Below are 19593 nucleotides of genomic sequence, written 5' to 3'. Positions count from 1 at the left end.
GCACAATTAAATGTTTCTTTATCAGTTATTATTTTAAGTATAAAAGGATTAAACACACCAATTAAAAAGCAAAGATTAGCAGAAGGAATAAAAAGACATGACTCAACTAAAGGTGATCTACAAGAGACTAAGATTCAAAGACAAAACTAAGTGGAAAGTAAAAGGACGGAAAGGTATGCAAAAGACAGCTTGGGTGGCTGTACCAATATGAGATAAAATGGACTTTAAATTTTTAAAAAATTATAGGATAGTTAAAAAGGTATTATATATTGATAAAAGGGACAACCCTCAGAAGATATAAAAACAATAAACATATAGATAATAATAACAGAGCCTCCAAAGTGTACTAAGAAAAAATTGACAGAATTGAAGGGAGAAACAGTTATACAATAATAGTCGGAGATGTTAATACCCTACCATCACTGTGGTACAGAACAACTAGAAAGAAGACCAATAATGAAATAAAAACCTTGAAAAATATTATAAGCCAACTAGATATAACAGACATTTGCAGAATACTCCACTCCCAAACAACAGAAATATGTATTTTTCTTTAGAGCATACAGAATATTCTCTAGGATAACACATTATACATAGCCACAAAACAAGTTTCAATAAATTTTCAAACACTAAAGTCATATAAAAGATTGTTTCACTACTAAAAATGAATGTACAGCTATAAACATCTTCATTTTAAAAAACAAAAGATCTCAAGCCAATAATCTAATTTTATACCTTAAGGAACAGAAAAAGAACTAACTAAACCCAAAGGCAGCAAAAGGAAGAAAACAATAAAATCAGAATAAAATTAATAAAAAATAGATAAAATTAACAACACCAAAAGTTGTTTCTTCACAAAGACTAACAAAATTGACAAACTTCTAGCTAGACGAAGAATAAGAGAAAGAAGACTCAAATTACTAAAGTCAGAAGTGAAAGTAGGGATATCACTACTGACCTTATGCAAATAAAAATATAAAAATAATGTTATGAACAATTATATGAAAATGTATTAGGTATCCCAGATGAAATGGAAAAATCCCTAAAAAACAAACTACCAAAACTGACTCAAGAAAAAAATAGAAAATCCAAATTGACTTACAAGCAAAAAGATTGTATCAGCAATCAAAAGGGTAATCAAAAGGCTTCCAACAAAGAAAAGACAAGAATGAGATGGCCTCACCATTAAATTCTACCAATCATTAAGAGAATTAATACAAATCCTTCTGTAACATTTCCAAAAAACTGAAGAGGAAACACTTCATAAGTCAGTCTATGAGGTCACTATGACCCTAATAACAAAGTCAGACAAACAGAGCACAAGGAAAGAAAACTAGAGACCTATATACATTACAGATAAAGGTGAAAAAAACCCTCAGCATAATACTAGCAATATGGAATAAACTACATATTAGGAGTATAAGGCATGATCAAGTGGAATATTACAGGATTGCAAGGGGGTTCAACAAAGAGGAATCATTATACCACATTCTTAAGCTGAAGGAAAAACAAAACAAAATAACATGATCCATTTAAATGACGCAGAAAAAGAATCTGAAAAGCCAACAACCTTTCATGGTAAAAATAGACTATGAATAAAAAGGAACTTCTTTAACATGATAAAAGACACTTATGAAAAACCCAGAACTAAATCATACTCAATTATGAAAGACTAAAAGCTTTTATTTACCCTAAGATCAAGAACAAGATAGGATGCCCACTTTTGCCACTTCTATGCAACATTATATAGAAAATTCTAGCAGATCAATTAGGCAAGAAAAAGAAATGAAAAACATCAAAACTGGAATAGAAGCAAACTATCCATATTCCCAGATCACAAGATCATATACAAAATCCTAAGGAATTCACACACACACACACATACATACCTCCAACAACCATTAGAGCTAATAAATTCAGCAAAGTTAAAGGATAAAAGATCAATGCACCAAACTAGGTTATATTTGCTACATACACTAGCAAAGAACAATCTGAAAAGGCTCTTAGAAAAATAATTCTCTTTATGATGTGGTCTAAAAGAATAAAATATCTAGGAATAAATTTAACCAAGGAAGTGAAAGATTGGTACAGTGAAAACTACAAAATATGATTAAAAGAAATTTTAAAAGACCTAAATAAGTGAAAAAACATCAAATGTTCACAGATTCCAAGATTTACTTTCATTAAGAGTACCCAAAGTAATCTACAAATTCCATACAATCCTTATCAAAATTCCAATAGCTTTTTTTGTAGAAATGGAAAACCCAATCCTCAGATTCATATAGAACAGCAAGGAATCCACAAGAGTTATAATAATCTTGGGAAAAGAAAAACTTGAAAGACTCACACTTGGTTATTTCAAAACTTACTATTAAAAAGAACTGAGAGTCCAAAACTGAACATATACATCTATCAACAACTGCTTTTTCAAAAATGTGCAAAAACAGTTCAATAGGGAAAGAACAGTCTATTCCACCAACAGTGCTAAGAAAACTAGATATTCATATCACATGCAAAATAATGAACCTGGACCCCTACTTTACACCATATACAACAATTGACTCAAAATGGATTAACAACATATATATAAGACCTCAAAACATTAAACTCTTTGAAAAAAATAAAAGGGTATATCTTTAAGACCTCAGATTTGGTAATGAGTTCTTAGACATGACATTTAAACAATGAGCAACAAAGAATGGTCAAACTACCGTACAATTGCACTCATTTCACATGCTAGCAAGATAATGCTCAAAATCCTTCAAGCTAGGCTTCAACAGTACGTGAACCATGAGCTTCCAATGTACAAAATGGATTTAGAAAAGGCAGAGGAACCAGAGATCAAACTGCGAAAATCTGCTGGATCACAGAGAAAGCAAGGTAATTCCAGAAAACATCTACTTCTGCTTCACTGACCATGCTAAAACCTTTGACTGTGTGGATCACAACAAACCGTGGAAAATTCTTAAAAGAGATGGGAATCCCAAACCACTTTACCTGCCTCTTGAGAAACATGTGTGCAGGTCAAGAAGCAACAGTTAGAATAGGACATGGAAGAATGGACTGGTTCAAATTTGTAAAGGAAGTTAAGTCAAGGCTGTATGTTGTCACCCTGCTTATTTAACTTTTATGCAGAGTACATCATGGAAATGCCAGGCTGGATGAAGCACAAGCTGAATCAAGACTGCTGGGAGAAATATCAATAACCCTCAGATATGCAAATGACAACACCCTTACAGCAGAAAGCAAAGAGGAACTAAAGAACCTCCTGATGAAGGTTTAAGAGGAGAGTGAAAAAGCTGGCTCAAAACTCAACATTTAAAAAACTAAGATCATGACATCTAGTCCCATCACTTCATAGCAAACAGATGGGGAAACAATGGAAACAGTGAGAGAATTTATTTTCTTGGCCTCCAAATCACTGTGGACAGTGACTGCAGCCATGAAATTAAAAGACACTTGCTCCCTGGAAGAAAAGCAATGACAAACCTAGACAGTGTATTAAAAAGCAGAGACATTACTTTGCTGACAAAAGTCCATACTGTCAAAGCTATGGTTTTTTCAGTAGTTATGGACAGATGTGAGTTGGACCATAAAGAAGGCTGAGCCCTGAAGAACTGATGCCTTCTGTGGTGCCAGAGAAGATTTTTGAGAGTCCCTTGGACTTCAAGGAGATCAAACCAGTTAAGGCTAAAGGAAATCAGTCCTGAATATTCATCGCAAGGACTGGTGTTGAAGCAGAAGCTTCAATACTTTGGCCATGTGATGCAAAGTGCCAACTTACTGGAAAAGACCCTGATGCTGGGAAACAGTGAAGGCAGGAGAAGAGGGCGACAGAGGATGAGATGGTTTGATGGCATCACCAACTCAATGGACATGAGTTTGAGCAAACTCCAGGAGATGGTAATGGACAGCAAAGCCTGGCATGCTGCAGTCCATGGGGTCGCAAAGAGTGGGAAATGACCTAGTGACTAAACAAGAACAAATAGTTGACTTATAGTATCATGTTAGTTTCAGGTGTACAGCACAAGGATCCAGATAGCCAGATAAGATTCCTTTTTGGATTCTTCTCCTTTAGATGTTATTACAAAATATTCAGTATAGTTCCCTATGCTATACACTAGGTTCTTGTTGGTTATCTACTTTATATAGAGTAGTGTACATATGTTAATGACAATCTGCTAATTTATCCCTCCTTCCAACCCCATTTCCCCTTTAGTAACCATAAATTTGTTTTCTATGTCTGTGAAGACTGCTTTAATATTTAAAACATTTTTCCCAACCCTGGAGTAATTCCAGAGTCCTTATTCTGCCTGCAGCACACCAGGCTTCCCTGTCCATCACCAACTCCTGGAGCTTGCTTAAACTCATGCTCATCGAGTCGGTGATGCCATCCAACCATGTCATCCTCTGTTGTCCCCTTCTCCTCCTGCCTTCAATCTTTCCCACCAAGAGGGTCTTTTCCAATGAGTCAGTTCTTTGCATCAGTATTGGGAGCTTCAGCTTCAGCATCAGTCCTTCCAATGACTATTCAGGACTGATTTCCTTTAGGATTGACTGGTTTGATCTCCTTGCAGTCCAAGGGACTCTCAAGAGTCTTCTCCAACACCACAGTTCAAAAACATCAATTCTTCGGTGCTCAGCTTTCTTTATAGTCCAACTCTCACATCCATACATGACTACTGGGAAAACCATAGCTTTGACTAGACGGACCTTTGTCAGCAAAGTAATGTCTCTGCTTTTTAGTATGCTATCTAAGTTGGTCATAGCTTCTCTTCCAAGGAGCAAGCATCTTTTAATTTCATGGCTGCAGTTACTATCTGCAGTGATTTTGGAGGCCAAGAAAATAAAGTCTCTCACTGTTTCCATTGTTTCCCCATCTGTTTGCCATGAAGTGATGGGACCAAATGTCATGATCTTAGTTTTTTAAATGTTGAGTTTTAAGCCAGTATTTTCACCTTCCTCTTTCACTTTCATCAAGAGGCTCTTCAGTATCTCTTTATATAAAGATTTGCATAAGAATGTTAGGTCGGTTTTATCCATGATAATCAAAAAGTAACTAACAACTCAAATATCCATTAACAAGTGAACAGATACATGAAATGTGAAATATTTATATAATATAATACTCGTTGTTGTTCAGTCACCAAGTTGTGTCCGACTCTTTGTGACCCCATGGACTGCACACTAGGCTTCTGTGTCCCTCACCATCTCCTGGAGTTTGCCCAAGTTCACGCCCATTGCATCAGTGATGCCACCCAGCCATATCATCCATCCTCTGTCGCCCTCTTCTCCTTCTACCTTCAATTTTTCCCAGCATCAGGGTCTGTTCCAATGAGTTGGCTATTTGCATCACATGGCCAAAGTACTGGAGCTTCCGCTTTAGCATCAGTATTTCCAATGAGTATTCAGGATTGATTTCTTTTAAGATTGACTGGTTTGATCTCCTTGCTGTCCAAGGGACTCTCAAGAGTCTTCTCCAGTACCACAATTAGAAAGCATCAATTATTCGGTGTCTGCCTTCTTTATGGTCCAGCTCTCACAACTATATGTGACTACTGGAAAGACCATAGCCTTGACTATACGGACCTTTGTTGGAAAAGTGATGTCCTTGCTTTTTATCACATTGTCTAGGTTTGTCATAGCTTTCCTGCCAAGAAGCAATCGTCTTTTAATTTCATGGCTGCAGTCACAATCCACAGTGATTTTAGAGCCAAAGAAGAGGAAATCATATAATATAATACTTGTTGTTCAAGTCATGTCTGACGATACTACTCAGTAGTAAAAAAAAAAAAAAAAGAATGAATTTGATACATGCATCAATGCAGATAAATCTCGAAAATACTGAGTTCAAGTAGCAAATACAAAATGTATATGCTACATGATTCCATATACATATTCAAAACTAGAAAACACTTATCTGGTGATAGAAATAAGGACAATAATTGCTTCTGGAGGTGAACCGATGGGTCAGAGACATCAAAGAACTTCTGAGGGTGACAGATATGTTCTTTATCTTAATCGGAGCTATGGTTTCTTGAGCATACTTTTGTTGAAATTTGTCAAACTGTATTACTAAAGGTATACCTCAACAACAACAAGAAAACCTACTAGGGAAAAATTTAATGAATGATTGGAAAGCGTCTGCCTGCAATGCAGGAGATCTGGGTTCGATCCCTGGGTCAGGAAGATCCCCTGGAGAAGGAAATGGCAACCCACTCCAGTATTCTTGCCTGGAGAATCTCATGGACAGAGGAGCCTGGTGGGCTACAGTCCACAGGGTCGCAAAGAGTTGGACACGACTGAGCGATCTATAGATAGAACCCTATCTCACTCCATGCCTTCATTAACTCACTCAAAAAATATTTATTGAGGATCAGCTACATTCTTGGCACCGGTTTAGGGCTGGGGATACAGTGAATAAATATAGAAAACCCTGCTTTCATTACACATGCATTGTAAAGGGAGGATATAGACAATAAATAAGAAATATAGTTTAAATACATACATATATTTAAGATAGTTAATAAACTGAGTATTAAAGCAAGGGGAATAGGCAACATTAATAATAGACTGAAATTTCTGATAGGTTGACCAGTGAAGACCAACAGTAGGAAGATAACTTTGGGGCTTATATCTATGACTTGGTTGTATAAATGGAGTGTAACTGGATATGGCATTATAATTCTGAGCCTAAGGCTTTAGTTATCGTAAGCTTCTGCCTGTCCCCTTACATCTATGTCAACATCACAAATGTTAACCCAGACAATCACTGGGTTATCTGCAGTCCCCTCAAGAGGATCTTAAAATGAATACGTACAGGACCTATCTGAGCCCAGCAAGGAGCCAAGTTCAACTAGATCTATACCTTGAAGTCAACTCACAGCAAGTGGCTGAATGAGAATAAGTAATTGTTGCTTTAAAATACTAAGCTATAGGGTGGTTTGTTGCTTAGCAATAGTATTAGTTTGGAAGAAAATACTGTCTGAGATTTACATTTTAAAAAATACTCTAGCAGTACTATATAATTACAAAAATTGTATAAATCACAAAAAAGAGACTTCAGAATATATCCTTGAGTGAAGAAAAAAAAGTTGTAGAAAGTTTATGCAATATGCTATCAACTATTTAAGATTAACACAAATAGGAGGGCTCAATTGGTAAAGAATCTGCCTGAAATGCAGGAGACCCTGGTTCGATTCTTCGGTCGGGATGATCCACTGCAGAAGGGACAGGCTACCCAGTGTTGTAACCTCATGCATAGCAAACTGCCTGGCACATAAGTAGACCACTCTATTAATATTTGTTAAAAGGATAAATGGATGATTTTTATACAAACACATTTCTCATGCACTGCTCAAGCATTTTAGACACATTAATTCATAACTGTGTCATCATCCTTACAAGATAAAGTATCACTGATGAGAAAACTTAAAACTTAAAGAGATCAAGTCACATATCCAGTTGCTCACCTGTTAATACTTGGTGGCAGAACTAAAATCTAAATCTACAACCAGAAAACTAAAGCATTCAACCTTTCCACTGCTGCTGCTGCTGCTGCTGCTAAGTCACTTCAGTCGTGTCCGACTCTGCGCAACCCCATAGACGGCAGCCCACCAGGCTCCCACGTCCCTGGGATTCTCCAGGCAAGAACACTGGAGTGGGCTGCCTTTCCTTCTCCAATGCATGAAAGTGAAAAATGAAAGTGAAGTCGCTCAGTCGTATCGGACTCTTCATGACCCCATGCACCCTACCAGGCTCCTCCGCCCATGGGATTTTCCAGGCAAGGGTACTGGAGTGGGGTGCCATTGCCTTCTCCGAACCTTCCACTACAATCCTGCAAATTTCATCAAGGTATTAACATTAAAAAAGGAAGGGTATCTGTAGCACAGTCTCAGGAAGGCTTGGGTTGTTCCCCAATTTCCTCAAGAAGAGCAAACTGTCACTTCTTTTTCCTCTTCCAGAGACTGTATCTAGATGCATTCAGGATAGTCCAGTGTTTGACTTACCATCATAGGCTGTCCTACAATACAGCCTCTAACAAAACCAGGACGTCCAGAGGTTCCCTGGTAATTGTTTACCTCTATACTAAGAATTCTGGGAAAGAACAAAAATCTGCCCAGGCAGACTCCAAGGAGTTTGCACTGTGAGACCTACAGTTCTTGGAGGTTGTGTAAAAACAAAAAAACACATCAGCCAGGCCTATGGTAGTTCCATGTGTGCTAAATGTGTCCATGACAGGATCAAGTTCATTCTCCTTATCAAGGAGCAGAAAACCAGTGTGTGAAATATTAAAAGCACAAGTACAGAGTCAGAAAGTGAAATTTAAAAAATGAAACTTTTTTTCAGACTTCCCTGGTGGTCCAGTGGTTAGGGGTCTACCTGCCAATGCAGGGGACTCAGGTTCAATCCCTGCTCTGGGAAGATTCCAGTGTGCCACAACTACTGAGCCCACACGCTGCAACTACTGAAACCCACCAGCCGTAGAGCCCATGCTCCGCAACAAGAGAAGCTACCACAATGAGAAGCCCACAAACCATAACTGGAGAGTAACCCCCAGTCATCAAAATTAGAGAAAGACGACACACAGCAATGGAGACCCAGCACAGACAAAAATAAATTAAAATTAATTAATTTTTTTAAAAGTTAGATCTTCTCCATTTACTTTCAACTACACCAAACGGAATGTTGCTTTTGATGCCACAGGCATATAAATAAGTATACAAAATTAGGCCAATAAAAATCATTTTTTACTCTAAGCTAAATTTCCCCCTAAATAAGTATATGATAATAAAGAGAGTGAACTAATGCTCCTTTCTAGCATCCAGCATCAGTTATTCTTCAGACTTAGCTCACTGGAAAACTGCTTTTCCAAAACTACTGTAATTAGAGCATCAAAGTGAAGTGAAGTCACTCAGTCGTGTCCGACTCTTTGTGACCCCATGGACTGTAGCCTACCAGGCTTCTCTGTCCATGGGATTTTCCAGCCAAGAGTAGTGCAGTGGGTTGCCATCTCCTTCTCCAGGGGATCTTCCCGACCCAGGGATCAAACCCAGGTCTCCCGCATTGCAAGCAGACGCTTTACCCTCTGAGCCATCAGGGAAGCAGAGTATCAAAACAAAACAAAAAATCTGACTGACTTACTTAGCATTTAATCACATTCCATTTTGAAATGTGGGAGAGATAAAGTCAAAAGATGACTTGGATTTTAAGCCGTAAAGGCTTAACGTCCCTTATACATGAAGTCCTAGAAAAACACAATTCTTTCTGTTCTCTTATGATTCTCTGCAACAATCACTTTGCATTTAATTCTACTCTGCCTTATACTACCATTTGCCTCATAATGTTATTAATGAAACTTAGGGAACCTCAAACATATTGCCACTTTTCTGGTAAGTAATATTTACTAAATTTTAGGCATCCTCAGGTTAGAAAATTAAAAAAAGGTTCAGTTCAGTTCAGTTCAGTCGCTCAGTCGTGTCCGACTCTTTGCGACCCCATGAATCACAGCACGCCAGGCCTCCCTGTCCATCACCAACTCCCGGAGTTCACCCAGACTCACGTCCATCAAGTCAGTGATGCCATCCAGCCATCTCATCCTCTGTCGCCCCCTTCTCCTCCTGCCCCCAATCCCTCCCAGCATCAGAGTCTTTTCCAATGAGTCAACTCTTCGCAGGAGGTGGCCAAAGTACTGGAGTTTCAGCTTTAGCATCATTCCTTCCAAAGAAATCCCAGAGCTGATCTCCTTCAGAATGCACAGGTTGGATCTCCTTACAGTTCAAGGGACTCTCAAGAGTCTTCTCCAACACCACAGTTCAAAGGCATCAATTTTTCGGTGGTCAGCCTTCTTCACAGTCCAACTCTCACATCCGTACATGACCACAGGAAAAACCACAGCCTTGACTAGACGAACCTTTGTTGGCAAACTAATGTCTCTGCTTTTTAATATGCTCTCTAGGTTGGTCATAACTTTCCTTCCAAAGAGTAAGCGTCTTTTAACTTCATGGCTGCAGTCACCATCTGCAGTGATTTTGGAGCCCAAAAAAATAAAGTCTGCCACTGTTTCCACTGTTTCCCCATCTATTTCCCATGAAGTGATAGGACCAGATGCCATGATCTTAGTTTTCTGAATGTTGAGCTTTAAGCCAACTTTTTCACTCTCCACTTTCACTTTCATCAAGAGGCTTTTTCATTCCTCTTCACTTTCTGTCATAAGGGTGGTGTCATCTGCATATCTGAGGTTATTGATATTTCTCCCAGCAATCTTGATTCCACCTTGTGTTTCTTCCAGTCCAGCGTTTCTCATGATGTGCTCTGCATAGAAGTTAAATAAGCAGGGTGACAATATACAGCCTTGACAGATGACTTTTCCTATTTGGAACCAGTCTGCAGTTCCATGTCCAGTTCTAACTGTTGTTTCCTGACCTGCATACAGGTTTCTCAAGGGGCAGATCAGGTGGTCTGGTATTCCCATCTCTTTCAGAATTTTCCACAGTTTATTGTGATCCACACAGTCAAAGGCTTTGGTTAGAAAGTTTAAAAAAAAAAAAAAAAACAAAAAAACCCTCTAAAGAAAAGAGCATCCTTTTTGGTAGTCTTACAAGACAGAACTTACACTCAAAAATAACCAGGGGGCAAGGCCTCAGACAACACACCAGGCAGGCTCTAAGGTAAAATAAAAAGGCAAGACACAGACTAGGATAAAATATTCATAATACACGTCTGATGATCCTCAAAGCATTAGGTTGAGGGGCAAAAAAAAAGTCAGACTTAAAAGATTGCATGCTATATGATATTGTTTACATGAAGTTTAATAACACGCAAAACTAATCTACAGTGATAGATGTCAGACCTGTGATTTCCTATGAGGGCATAGGGATTGATTGGATGAGGCCTTGGGGGAACTTTTCTAGAACAAAGAAAATATTCTACATCTTTATTACGATAATGGGATACTACATGGCAATAAAAACTACATATATTCTCACATACGGATGAAATGCAAAAGACTGCATGCTGTATGACTTCATTTATACAAAGATTAAAAAATGGCAAAACTAATTAACCATGATAAAAATCAGAACAGTGGTTCCAGACATCCCTGGTGGTAAAGTGGTTAAGAATTCAACTGTCAATGAAGGAGACCTGGGCTCACCACAACTACTGAGCCAGAGCTCAAGAGCCTGCGAGCCACAGCTAGTGACCCCATGTGCTGCGACTACCAAAGGCCGCAGGCCCACAGTCTGTGCTTTGCAAAAGGAGAAGCCACCACAATGAGAAGCCCCAGCACTGCAACTAGAAGAAAATCCATGTGCAGCAAAGAAGACCCAGAGCAACCAAAACAATAATAAATAAAATATTAAAAAAAAAAAAAAAAGAACAGTGGTTTCCTATGAGGAATGGGGATTGACTGGAATAGAATATAAGGAAAACTTTCTGGAACAATGAAAATACTACGTATTTTCTTATGGTGGTGGTTAAAGGGGTATTGTCCAAGTAAAATGCATTTCAATGAATATGCATTTCACATAAATTAAAAATTTTTTAGTTATAAACAGTAAAATAAAATTTAACTTATCAAAAGAAAAACAGCAGAGTAATCAAATTGTCAAACAGCCAAGACTTAATTTCCCTAATGAATTTCTTCAATACTCTGCCAAAATGTTTTAAGTACCCAGCACAGTTAAGTTTACCACTACTTCTAACTCCTTAGTAAAAAATTAATATATAAATAATTAAAAGACAAAATAAATTTTCAGATAAACAAGAGCTGAGAGCTTCCCACCATCAGATCTTTCTTGGTACAAGAAATAGTTAAATTTTTCATGCTGATGGGAAATGATACCAGAAGAAACTTTTACACCAAGAGTGCCAAAGATGGTAAATATATAATATTTTTTCTCATTTCTTGTATTCTTTAAAAGACAATTAACTTTTTCACTTCCTTGGTGGTACAGTGGATAAGAATCAGCCTGCCTATGCAGGGGGCACTGGTTGGATCCCTGGTCTGGGAAGATTCCACATGCCACAGAGCAACTAAGCCCATGCGCCACAGCTACTGAGCCCATGTGCCACAACTACTGAAGCCCGAGCACCCTGGGGCCCGCTACAACTAATGAGTCTGCATGCCGCCACCACTGAACCCCACATGCCAGAGCCTGTGTTCCGCAGCAAGAGAAGCCACCGCAATGAGAAGCCTGCGCGATGCAATCAAGAGTAGACTCCGCTCGCCGAAACTAAAGAAAGCCTGTGCACAGCAACAAAGACCTGGTACAGCCAAAATAATTAATCAATTAACTTTAAGAAAAAAGATAATTAACTCTTTAAAACAAAAATAATAGCAATGAATTGTGATGTCTTTAACATACGTAGAAGCAACAATATATAAAAATAAAACAAAGGCTGAGAGGAGATAAATCAAAGTATATTCTTTAATTATAAAGTCCTCTCATTATATATACAGTGGTATAATTAAAGTTAGACTGTGCTAATTAAGCTATGTATGTTGTAAACCCCAGAACAACAAGGTGAAAAAAGATGTAGGTGATCTGGCAAAATGGTATCAACTGATCTCAGACTCTATCTAAGTTGCAACCACATTAATGAAAATTTCTTCTGAGTGGTTTCAGGTCAGGAATGGCCATAAGAAAAATACGTGCAAGATTTAGAAAGCAGAAGAGAAGCATCAAGAAAACTACCCTCCAAAAGTCTAGTTATGGCCCAAAGTGTTATTGCAACCCATATACACTGTTACTGATCCACTGGCTCACCTCATGAAGATTCAACAGAGAGAAGGTCCACAATTTCTCCAGGTCTGGATTAATTTTCCTCATGAAAACAGATGCAAAAACCCTTAACAAAACCAAATCCAGGGACATACAGAAAGAATAACACATCATCACTAAGTGGGGTTTCTTCCAGCAATGCAAAAGTAGTTTAACATGAAAGAAGCGAAGGTATCTTTTAACATAAATGACTGTACATTGAAAATCCTCTGCATTCTTTAAAAAGAAAAAGCTTCCAGAGTGATAGATAAATGTTTAAGGTCACAGGATACAAAATATATGACAAAAGTCTATTATTTTCTCAAAAAACTAAATACAGAGCTACTATTTGATCCAGCAATTCTACTTCTGGGTATATACCCAAAAGAACTGAAAGCAGGGATTTGAATAGATTTTTATAGATTTGTGTTCATAGCACAATAAGTCAAAAGATGGAATAACAATAGCACAATAAGTCAAAAGATGGCATCAACTCAAATGTCCACTGACCAATGAATGGATAAACAAGATGTGGTATATACATAACAACAGAATAATACTCAGTCTTAAAAAGGAAGGAAATTCTGACATATGCTACAATAGGGATGAACCATGAGGTCATTATATCAAAATAAGCCAGACACAAAAGGACAAATACTATATGATTCCACCTCTATGAGATACCTAGAATGGTCAAATCCATAGACAGAGAAAGAATGGTGATTGCCAGGGGCTAGAGTGAAAGGAGAATGGAGAGTTAACGTTTAATCAGTATGGCATTTAGTTGGGAAAGATGAAAAAACTCTGGAAAAATGGTAGTGATTGATATGCGCAATAAAGGGCATGTACTTAATGCCACTAAACTGTACACTTAAAAATAGTTAAAAAGGTAAATTTTGTTACACATATTTTAATATACAAAAAGAAAGCGTACACATAGTTTCACACATACAGTGTTTTTTCAGGTAAAACTAATATATATAATATTAGATTCAAAGTACTGGGTTTTCCTAGAGCATGGGGGACAGAGCAGGGGGAAGTGTTGACTAGAAGGAGACTTCTACTTATATTGTTTTCTTAACCTGAATGTCGTTTTCACAGACATATTCATTTTGTGCAAGTTCATGAAACTATACTTTTATGATTTGTGTTCTTTACTATATGAATATTACACCACAATGAAGTTTTATTTTTTGTCTTAGTTAATGACAGACAAATTGTGATTTTGCTGACTGAGGACTGGATCATGCTTCATATCTAGATAGGTTTCAAGAACACATACCAGTCTAGCAAATGAGCCCAATATCTACCTGAATGGGTGGGGGTTTGGGAGAGGATTCATGGATATGTACAGCTGAGTCCCTTCACCGTTCACCTGGAACTATCACCACACTGTTAATCGTCTGTACTCCAATACCACATACAACGTTTATAAGAAAAAAAGTCCAGCATCTATACTACAGTAAACATTTATTGCATGCTACCTGTCTTTGGCACATCGAGTATAATTTTTCTCAAGAGGTGAAAATATTGCTTCTGTTTCAAAAATAGTCTAAAATCAAAGTCAACTTCTACTATTAACAACAGAAGTAAACAGAAAATGAAATCTAACAGTGTAATATGAAAATCTCTAAGTATATAAAGAAAAGAATGTCAAGGACATATATCTGTGTTAAAAAGATTTTTCTACATGTCAAAGTATTTCCAAGGCCCAGATGCTTACTGTCTCAGTTGGATTAAGTCTTTAGAACAAAAATATTATGCATTTAAAAAAAAACTGTTTGGTCAGGTCTTCTAATATTAAAAGCTATAGAGGGCAAGCAAACTGATTAAGTTTTTTTTACTTTGATCAAAACAAGTAGTGATTTTTAACACAGGAAATAATACTCAGTAATACTCTCATACAAAAATATCTAATGTGGTTTGAGAATTAAAACAAAAAAGTTATTTTCATAATTGTAATTTATATGCAGAAAATTAGAAAGAATATGCTTAAAAAGTGCTACTAAGTTCTGGATTGAGTATTAATTTACAAACTTTATCTTGGACATTACACAGTGATACTTGAACATGAATTCTGTGTTTTAGGAGTATACATGAACTAAAAAATTTAGAGTTGATAAACTTCTATGAATTAATATCCTTCCAAAAAGAGAAAAAAATTGATATTTTGTATACTATTTATGGTTCACCTCTTAAAAACAAAACTAGATTATAAGAACTTACATTCTCCTTTATATCCACAAGAGGGAGCAAACATTTAATAAATCATTATAAGAACTGCATTACATACTAATTTTTACATGAGACTTTTAGGAACAATAATCAGAAAAAATAATAAAACTACCAAAAATATTTGAGTGTCTACCACATACCAGCAGAGTCTGCAAAATACAGCAGGTTAAAAGATATAGTCATGATCTCAGATTTCACAGCATATCAGGCAACAAAGTACATCTAGAGACTTGTAAGGTAACACAAATAATACTTAGCTTTTTATAGCATCACTGTAAACTAAAGTTTATAAGTATTCAGTCTGACCAGAAACTACAAATGTGATGAAAAGATTAAATAAGTATCAGTAATACATAGTCTACAACTCTAAGAGGCAAATAACATGCATTATGCAATTTATCATATAAAGAATGCACAACAGGCTACAAAATGCCAGTATCTTTTTACCAAGCAGACTTTGATGATCTAAACTACTTTGTCTTTCCATTAAGCTTAATCAAAATGAAAGCAAATTAACACTGACTTAAGGGAATGCTGGGCCGTAGTTAAGGTACTTCAGGAGAGGCATCTTTGAAATATACTGATTAGTAGTAAAATCATAATGCCAACACTAAAAAGTCTCAATCACAACCTATTAATAACATTTGAATACAATTATTTTTATATGACTTAAAGAACAGGTTTCAAAAGGGCATGATTAATTAGGTAGTAATAATCCAGGAGATCTTCCAATTAGGTATGCCTATATAGAAGCAAAACAAATCTGAATCAACACAGAACCAGCAGGCGGCCTAATGGTTAGGACTTCATGCTTTCACTCTTCCATAGATCCACATCCATCTTTAGGTTGAAGAACTTGCATCAGCATTTCTTATGAAGGCCAGGTCTGCTGGCAATAAACTCTCTCAGGCAATATCTTCTGACAATGTCTTCACTTTCCCTTGCGAAAAATAATTTCACTAAATAAAACTCTATTTTGACTTTTTTTTCAGTATTTAAAGGTATCATTTCATTGTCTCCTATATTCCATCATTTGTGATGAGATGTTAACTAACACTCTTGTCACTGTTCTCTTCATAGAATGTCATTTTTTTTCCCTCTGACCGTTTTTAAGACTTTTCTCTCTATCTTTCATTTCCAAGAATTACGCTGTAATGTGCCTATCTGTCAGTTTCTTTGTAATAATCCTACTTGGTGTTCTCAACTTAAATATATGTCTTGCACCAAGATCCAACAAAGATACTAAGCGATTTTTCTTTTTTCAGCATAAGGCTAGAATCACTTCAAAAAAGGGGAGAAATAGAAAAATTAAGATAACTATTATTTCGCTATCAATTCATAACAAGTTATAAAATAAATTCTTGAAGAGATGCTGGCCAATGGATCCTCAGTTCAGTTCAGTTCAGTTCAGTCGCTCAGTCGTGTCCAACTCTTTGCGACCCATGAATCGCAGCACGCCAGGCCTCCCTGTCCAGCACAATCTCCCGCAGTTCACTCAGACTCATGTCCATCGAGTTGGTGATGCCATCCAGCCATCTCATCTTCTGTCGTCCCCTTCTGCTCCTGCCCCCAATCCCTCCAAGCATCAGGGTCTTTTCCAATGAGTCAACTCTTCGCATGAGGTGGCCAAAGTACCGCAGTTTCAGCTTTAGCATCATTCCTTCCAAAGAACAACAAGGGTTGATCTCCTTTAGGATGCACTGGTTGGATGTCCTTGCAGTCCAAGGGATTCTCAAGAGTCTTCTCCAACACCACAGTTCAAAAGCATCAATTCTTTGGCACTCAGCTTTCTTCACAGTCCAACTCTCACATCCATACATGACCACAGGAAAAACCACAGCCTTGACTTGATGGACCTTTGTTGGCAAAGTAATGTCTCTGCTTTTCAATATGCTATCTAGGTTAATTATAACTTTTCTTCCAAGGAGTAAGCATCTTTTAATTTCATGACTGCAGTCACCATCTGCAGTGATTTTGGAGCCCAGAAAAAGAAAGTCTGACACTGTTTCCACTGTTTCCCCATCTATTTCCCATGAAGTCATGGGACCAGATGCCATGATCTTCGTTTTCTGAATGTTGAGCTTTAAGCCAATTTTTTCACTCTCCTCTTTCACTTTCATCAAGAGGCTTTTTATTTCCTCTTCACTTTCTGCCATAAGGGTGGTGTCATCTGCATATCTGAGGTTATTGATATTTCTCCCGGCAATCTTGATTCCAGCTTGTGTTTCTTCCAGTCCAGCGTTTCTCATGATGTACTCTGCATATAAGTTAAATAAGCAGGGTGACAATATACAGCCTTGACAGATGACTTTTCCTATTTGGAACCAGTCTGTTGTTCCATGTCCAGTTCTAACTGTTGCTTCCTGACCTGCATACAAATTTCTCAAGAGGTAGGTCAGGTGGTCTGGTATTCCCATCTCTTTCAGAATTTTCCACAGTTTATTGTGATCCACACAGTCAAAGGCTTTGGCATAGTCAATACAGCAGAAATAGATGTTTCTCTGGAACTCTCTTGCTTTTTCGATGATCCAGCAGATGTTGGCAATTTGATCTTTGATTCCTCTGCCTTTATAAAACCAGCTTGAACATCTGGAAGTTTATGGTTCACATACTGCTGAAGCCTGGCTTGGAGAATATTGAGCATTACTTTACTAGCATGTGAGATGAGTGCAATTGTGCGGTAGTTTGAGCATTGTTTGGCAGTGCCTTTCTTTGGGATTGGAATGAAAACTGACCTTTTCCAGTCCTGTGGCCACTGCTGAGTTTTCCAAATTTGCTGGCATATTGAGTGCAGCAGTTTCACAGCATCATCTTGCAGGATTTGGAATCACTCAACTGGAATTCCATCACCTCCACTGGCTTTGTTCATAGTGATTCTTTCTAAGGCCCACTTGACTTCACATTCCAGGATGTCTGGCTCTAGGTGAGTGATCTTACCATCGTGATCATCTTGGTTGTGAAGATCTTTTTTATACAGTTCCTCTGTGTATTCTTGCCACCTCTTAATATCTTCTGCTTCTGTTAGGTCCATACCATTTCTGTCCTTTATCGAGCCCATCTTTGCATGAAATGTTCCCTTGGTATCTCTAATTTTCTTGAAGAGATCTCTAGTCTTTCCCATTCTGTTGTTTTCCTCTATTTCTTTGCATTGATCGCTGAGGAAGGCTTTCTTATCTCTTCTTGCTTTTCTTTGGAACTCTGCATTCAGATGCTTATATCTTTCCTTTTCTCCTTTGCTTTTCACTTCTCTTCTTTACACAGCTATTTGTAAGGCCTCCCCAGACAGCCATTTTGCTTTTTTGCATTTCTTTTCCATGGGGATGGTCTTGATCCCTGTCTCCTGTACAATGTCACGAACCTCCGTCCATAGTTCATCAGGCACTCTATCAGATCTAGTCCCTTAAATCTATTTCTCAATTCCACTGTAAAATCATAAGGAATTTGATTTATGTCATACCTGAAAGGTCTAGTGGTTTTCCCTACTTTCTTCAATTTAAGTCTGAATTTGGCAATAAGGAGTTCATGATCTGAGCCATAGTCAGCTCCTGGTCTTGTTTTTGCTGACTGTATAGAGCTTCTCCATCTTTGGCTGCAAAGAATATAATCAATCTGATTTTGGGTAACTATTATCATTATGAATAAATGATATCCAAACATTTTTTAACAGATGATTTGACTTGTATGTCAGGAATATAATTATATTTCATAAATATGGATTTCAATAAGGCAACTGACAAAATTTCTCTGCCTTATTCTGAAAGATTAAGTATAGAAATAAAGACTTCCCTGGTGATCCAGTAGTTAAAGACTTCACCTTCCAATGCTGGAGGGTGTAGGTTCGATCCCTGCTTAAGGGGCTGGGATCCCATGTGTCTCACAACCAAAAAATCAATACATAAAACAGAAGTAATATTTGCAACAAACTCAACAGTCTTTAAAAATGGTCCATGTTTTTAAAAATATCTTTTAAAAAAAAGTACAGAAATAAAGATGAATCCTACTAGTCATGCTGAAGCTTTAGAGCATGAATGCCTTCATCTAATTTCAACTTGACTTACTTCTGTTCAATAAACACTGGTACCCTGATATTCAGCAGGCACTGTGGTAGGTACCAGAAATACAAAGGTGAATATGATACAATTCCAAATCTCACGACACTCAAGAGTCTTAACTAACACACTGACATTCATTTACATATACAAAAGACACAAAGCTAAAGTAGCTAATATTCTGATGACAAAATCAGGATCCAAAATCTCATGCATATGCTTCTCATCATACTCTATCTTATTTCAACAATATCAAAACTAGTTAAGTTCAATTTAATACTCAGTGAGAATACACTTTGTGCCAGAAAGGATGCTAATCATTAAAAATACCAAAATGACTAAGATCTAGTTTCTGGCTATAAAGAACTCACAAATTAGTAAGAAAGACAAACAGATATTTAAAAAGTATGTGAAAGCTGCAATGACAGCTATTATGTATAGGAATAATACATATAGAGGAGGAAGGAATAAGTAAATGTCAGGGAAGACTTCACAGAGATAATGCCTATGCACAAGTCTAAGAGATAAACTGAAGACTGAGACGC

At 37.2% G+C, this 19593-nt stretch overlaps 1 protein-coding gene and 1 pseudogene across 3 annotated transcripts in view; one reads left to right on the top strand and one right to left on the bottom strand.

Moving 5' to 3' along the window:
- FAF1 (Fas associated factor 1) overlaps positions 1–19593 on the bottom strand; it is a 497629-nt gene that overhangs the window by 454343 nt on the left and 23693 nt on the right. The gene's annotated exons all lie outside the window — the stretch shown is intronic.
- LOC107132348 (large ribosomal subunit protein eL34-like) lies at positions 7803–8336 on the top strand (annotated as a pseudogene).

The sequence above is a fragment of the Bos taurus genome, chromosome 3, assembly GCF_002263795.3.
Source record: "Bos taurus isolate L1 Dominette 01449 registration number 42190680 breed Hereford chromosome 3, ARS-UCD2.0, whole genome shotgun sequence".
NCBI classification, from domain to species: Eukaryota; Metazoa; Chordata; class Mammalia; order Artiodactyla; family Bovidae; genus Bos; species Bos taurus.
Note: the sequence above shows the minus strand (reverse complement) of the source record. Positions and strands in the feature narration are given on the sequence as shown.